The sequence below is a fragment of the Eriocheir sinensis genome, chromosome 5, assembly GCF_024679095.1.
Source record: "Eriocheir sinensis breed Jianghai 21 chromosome 5, ASM2467909v1, whole genome shotgun sequence".
NCBI lineage: Eukaryota > Metazoa > Arthropoda > Malacostraca > Decapoda > Varunidae > Eriocheir > Eriocheir sinensis.
The window spans coordinates 11,387,110-11,393,032 of record NC_066513.1 but is presented as its reverse complement, the minus strand read 5'-3'; the positions used below and the strand labels follow the sequence as shown (position 1 = coordinate 11,393,032).

Genomic DNA, 5,923 nt, shown 5'->3' with positions numbered 1-5,923 from the left:
GAACACTCCAGTAAACAAATGACACTTGTTAGTTATAGAACACACGTCCTACAAGAGCACACAATCCATACCTAATAAATAATACCCTAAACAACAAGAAATTTAATAATAATTACCGGCAAGATCCTTGAGTGTGTACGTGGAGCCGTCGCCTGCTCTGGGCCCGTATCCTCAAGAGCTATTAACTTTTACTCTTAAAGTTACAATCAAAGTTAATAGTTTCAAATTATTAAGAGTAAAAGCTATCCTCGTCAACTTTGAGTGTAGGTATTAGCAAATCCTGGCTACTATTATCTTCTTCTTCTTCTTCTTTATGGCGGGCTCGTTGCTAAGGACGCCTCCGTGCAAAACGTAAACATCCGACATGAATTAAGTATATATTTCAAAAGAAAAATAAAGAAAAGATGTATAAATGTACAACAGAAACATAATAAATCGCAAACACAAGAAAATACTGAGTTTTGTGGCAGATAGAAGCAGCCTCAAAGGCTGTTTTTACTCCGTCACTCGTCAATACCCTTATCTCCCCGCCTGCGTCACGACTTGCTCTGCTGAAATTACCGCACCATAACCACGTCATCTGCCCCAATGATCTACGGGCCGGAGAACCAGCGCAGAAAAGGAGTAAGTTTAATTGGTCGCCAGATGAAACGGTCTTCTTACATCAAATTCAAGAAAAAATACGTATAATCAGAGGGTGTTATGGGAAGAGTATCACCCCTGAGGATAAGAAGAGAGCGTGGACTGAAGTGGCAGAAGCTGTAACAAGGTTGGTAATCACATATTCATGGTTCAATCAGCTTACAAACTAACCTAACCTAATCAATTGGGTATTTTTTGCATAATAACACAACCACTGACCTTCCAAACAGAACATACCTTTTCATTCTGTATCTGAATAGTTTCATTATGACCATTTCTGCTGCAACCCCCACTCCCTCAACAATCTAACATTTAACTAAACCTAACCATGCCAAACCTGCCCTGTCCTACCGAACACATCCTAACTTAACATGCCAAGTTTGTTGGGGGGGAAGAGGGGGTTGGTATAGATAGTTATGGCATATTTGCCCTGTTTTCATTCTTTATTTTTATTTGTTTATAATTTTTTTATTGGGGGTGGGGATGCTAGGCATGCCAGACTATGGACACTTTTACAAGTACTTTATGTCAAGACTATATGGGAATGGGTAGGTTTTGTGAGAATGGTAAAGTAAGATTAAAATAGTATATTTATAGCATTGGTCAAACAGATTATGGTGATATAATGTTAGATTGGAATGTACTCAAGATAATGAAATTAAGGTTAATGCTTTTATTTTTTTGTTACATATTCACATATTCATGATTCAAGTAACTTGCAAACTAACCTAACCTCGTCAAATGGGTATTTTTGTATACAAACACAACCACAGAGTTTCCAAACAGAACATACTTTTTCCTACTGCTTCACGTGAATAGCATCATCATGACCATTTCTGCTGCAACCCCCACTCCCTCAACAATCTAACATAACTAAACCAACTCCTGCTAAACCTGTCCTACCTGACACATCCTAACCTAACATGGTAGGTCCCCAAGTGCCAAACCTGCCCCGTCCTACCGAACACATCCTAACTTAACATGCCAAGTTTGTTGGGGGGGAAGAGGGGGTTGGTATAGATAGTTAAGGCATATTTGCCCTTTTTTTATTCTTTATTTATTTTTATTTGTTTATTATTTATTTTTATTGGGGGGGGATGCTAGGCATGCCAGACTATGGACACTTTTACAAGTACTTTATGTCAAGACTATATGGGAATAGGTAGGTTTCGTGAGAACGGTAAAGTAAGATTAAAATAGTATATTTATAGCATTGGCCAAACAGATTATGGTGATATAATGTTAGATTGGAATGTACTCAAGATAATGAAATTAAGGTTAACGCTTTTATTTTTTTTGTTACATATTCACATATCCATGATTCAAGTAACTTGCAAACTAACCTAACCTCGTCAAATGGGTATTTTTGTATACAAACACAACCACAGAGTTTCCAAACAGGACATACTTTTTCCTACTGCTCCATGTGAATAGCATCATCATGACCATTTCTGCTGCAACCCCCACTCCCTCAACAATCTAACATAACTAAACCAACTCCTAACCTAACATGGTAAGTCCCCAAGTTTGTTAGGGTGGAAAGGGGGTTAGTATAAGAGAGTCAAGTCATATTTACCTGTTATTTTATTTATTCCTTATTTAGATTTTTTTTGGGGGGTGGGTGGGTTGGGCATGCCAGGCTCTCAACACTTTTACAAATATTTTATGTTAAAACTATATCAGAATAGGTAGATTTGATGCGAATGGTAAAGTAAGATTAAAATATTATTTTGATAGCATTGGTCAAACAGTTTCTGGTGATATAATGTTAGGTTAGAAGTACTCAAAAGAATGGAATAAGATTAATGCTTTGAATTTTTTTGTATAGCTGTATTGTGTAATATCCTCCTACTTAGAGAAAAGCATTTTAGAAAAGTAGGTAATGAAAAGTAGTATTTATGGCCATGTTCATAACAACTAAAAAGTTAATGTCTTATGATGCATGTAAATAAAATATTGGTACTGATTTAGCTCTCCATCACAGCATGTATTAAATGTTATTGGAGAAGTTATGGGAAATAAATAGCATGCCATAGTGAAACGATTAAGAAACTTGCTTCACATTTATACCCTGACAGTGCCTTCCCTGGGAGTGGACCCTGTACGCAGGATGACTGTGAGAGGTGTTGGTACAACGTACAACAAAAATCAAAGCCTTGCATTGCCGAGTGCAAGAATGAGCAGCGGCAGACTGGTAATTTTTTTTAGTTGTTATGTCTTTAAATGTAAAACATATATTAGTTAGTTTTTTATGTGCTCACAGAATGCAGCTATACTGGCCACAATGCCTTTATTTCAGCTTAAAGTTAATAAGTTCATAGCAGTGAACTGCATATTTGATATATAAATTTTTTTAATGTTCATCTGTCAATGACTATCAATCTATCTAAATACCTTGGTTGTCTTCCCCCAGTGAAGGGTTTTAGCCAAGACAGGCACACACTTACTCACACACTCACACTCATGTACACCACTCTCTCAGCTACACAGCCCCTGAGGGAGTAAAAAAGGCCCTCACTGTATGGGGGATTAGCTGCACAGTTCAGGCAGGGAACTTCCACACCAAGGCCTCACAGCATACACTGGTTTACCCCTGCCCCATCATAACAATGACATTTCCCCCAGCACCTGAGTGCCCCACACATGTGGCACCACAGATACGCAGGCGCCTGCCTATATAACTATGACATTAACTGTGGTAGATAAACTGGTGTATGACATCATAGGCTGCTCGTCTCATGTATTTGAAGGGGTACCAGAGCCATTCAGCATTGACATGATGTGCTAGGGATAGGACAGCAGCAACAGTCAAGCAGCAGTGAAATATTGACTGGCCTGTATGTTTTTGGCAAAAACTTTTATATTCTTATTAAAACAATTTATTAATTACCCTTGAATTCATATTCTTTGTAGATACACACTTTATCAGTATTGCTAGAGACCATCCCAGCACATTGTTCATTACTTGTGGAAAAGATACCATTAGCTGCTCCGGCAACAGCCACTGCTTCAATATCTGCTGGCCCTATGACACCAGCCACTGCTTCATCATCTGCTGGCCCTATGACACCAGCCACTGTTTCATCATCTGCTGGCCCTATGACACCAGCCACTGCTTCATCATCTGCTGGCCCAATGACACCTGCCACTGCAAGGGATGACAATGAAGCTGCTCCACCAGTCACCACCTACTTCATCAGAGTTAAGAGATGCCTTTCATAGGGCAGCAGTATAATTTTTTGATGCTGGGGCTGAATATTACTGCCTCAAGGCTATGATTTTGTCACTTTTTTTTTTATTATTACTGAGGAGGTTAGGGTGGAAGGGGTGAAAAATAATTTGTGCTGTTTTTCGACAGAAATGATTAGCAAATTCATTCAAAGCACAAAATTTACCGGAAAAAAAAATTGTGTGCCATTGTGAGTGGGTTCACTTGAGATTGGGCTCCAATACGCCTCCGTGGTCTAGTGGTCAGCATGCCTGGCTTCTACGCGGGCCCGGGTTCAAATCCCGGCCTGGGCAGTCGGCGTGCAGCTCACCCAGCTGATCATCCTCCCTCTCGGGCTGGTCGATAAATGACTAAATGGGGAACTGTGGTAGCCCGGATGTCACACTGGCCCTGTGTCCCGGGGTAATGGGCTCCCTCTCACCACAGGCTCAAGGCCCAATGTTACGGAGATGAGCACCGAGGCCACGCGCTGCTATAGCGTATGCCCCAACTTTACCTTTACCTTTATTGGCTCGACTGACAGACATGGCTTTGTATGTCGAAGGTCACTGGTTCAATCTCCACAGCCAGCACTCTCTAACTTGGATTTTTCTGAGTTCCCTACAGCCTAGATTAATTTCTCGGTGTTAAATGAGGAGATTTGCACCGGCACCCAGTCATGGGTGTTACAAGATGCGTTGTTACAATCAGGGGCGTCATTTGGCCTTCAAAAGTGGGAGGGACATTAGGGCAGACAGTTTTATATATATATATATATATATATATATATATATATATATATATATATATATATATATATATATATATATATATATATATATATATATATTTACCATCATTAGCTTATAACTCCTTTAGGTACTGATCATATTTGCATTTTATGTAGTCTGTGATGCAGGCAGGATATTCATTAGCAACTAATTAGACTCAAGCTGCTCTCCAGTGCTCTCTGATGAACTCACAATCAAAGATGTAGTATACCTATATGGTAGCATTGAGTAATCTTAGGTCACTTGGTAAAATGTTCACCTAAGTCCGACCCAAGCTGACAACATAAACCTAAGTGTGTTTGCAAGCTGAGTGTTTAGAATATTGGCATAATAATAAAAGATGCTGAAAACTGGATTCCACTACTTTATTGAATATATGAATAATTATATACTGAATTTGTAATGGAGCTAAGATAAAAAAAGCTATGTTTTCAGCGGTCATACCATGATCTCATGAAAATAATTAGGTTGACATATATAATTAATTACTACGTATTTTGGTATGATGACCATTGCACGTTAATACCATAGCTTTGCGAGCATTGAGTAATCTTAGGTCACTTGGTAAAGTGTTCACATAAGTCCGACCCAAACTGACAACATAAACCTAAGCATGTTTGCAAGCTGAGTGCTTAGAATATTGGCATAATAATAAAAGATGCTGAAAACTAGATTCCACTAATAGAGTAATTATATACTGAATTTGTAATGAAGCCAAGATAAAAAGCTGTGTTTTTCAGTGGTCATACCATGATCTCATGAAAATAAATAGGTTGACATATATAATTAATTACTACGTATTTTGTTATGATGACTATTGCATATTAATAATACCATAGCTTTGAATCCAATGATGAATATCTTCAAGCAAGACACAAATAGCAACAGATTGGTCACCAATTCACTCAGTAAACACAATACTCCAGAAAAGTATACACTGAATTCACAATGAAGTTGTTTTTCCACTTGGAACTTCGTAAACAGAAACCAAGTAACCTCGTTTTACTTCACTCATAAGTCATGATGTTCGCGATGTGGTCACCTCGACCTTTCATTCCTCCTCCCTCACACTGGCAGACGTCTCTAACAAGCTTTCTTACCACCATTATCTCAATATGAATAACCGGCAACAATAATTATAAATCATATTCTAAATGACATTTTAATGCAATTTTAATGTCATCTTTTTCATTTGCATGTGTGTACCTTTCTGCTACAAATAAAAGTTTTTTTCCCCATGTTTTGTTTTCCTTAACTCGAATATTTCACATTTTAATCAATA

General features: G+C 38.3%; 1 long non-coding RNA gene across 1 annotated transcript; it reads left to right on the top strand.

Moving 5' to 3' along the window:
• The first annotated feature begins 444 nt into the window (after window positions 1–444).
• LOC126984310 (uncharacterized) lies at window positions 445–4,654 on the top strand. Its single transcript, XR_007736573.1, has 3 exons — window positions 445–769; window positions 2,721–2,836; window positions 3,556–4,654. It is a non-coding gene; the product is annotated as an uncharacterized LOC126984310 (long non-coding RNA).
• The last annotated feature ends 1,269 nt before the right edge of the window (window positions 4,655–5,923 follow it).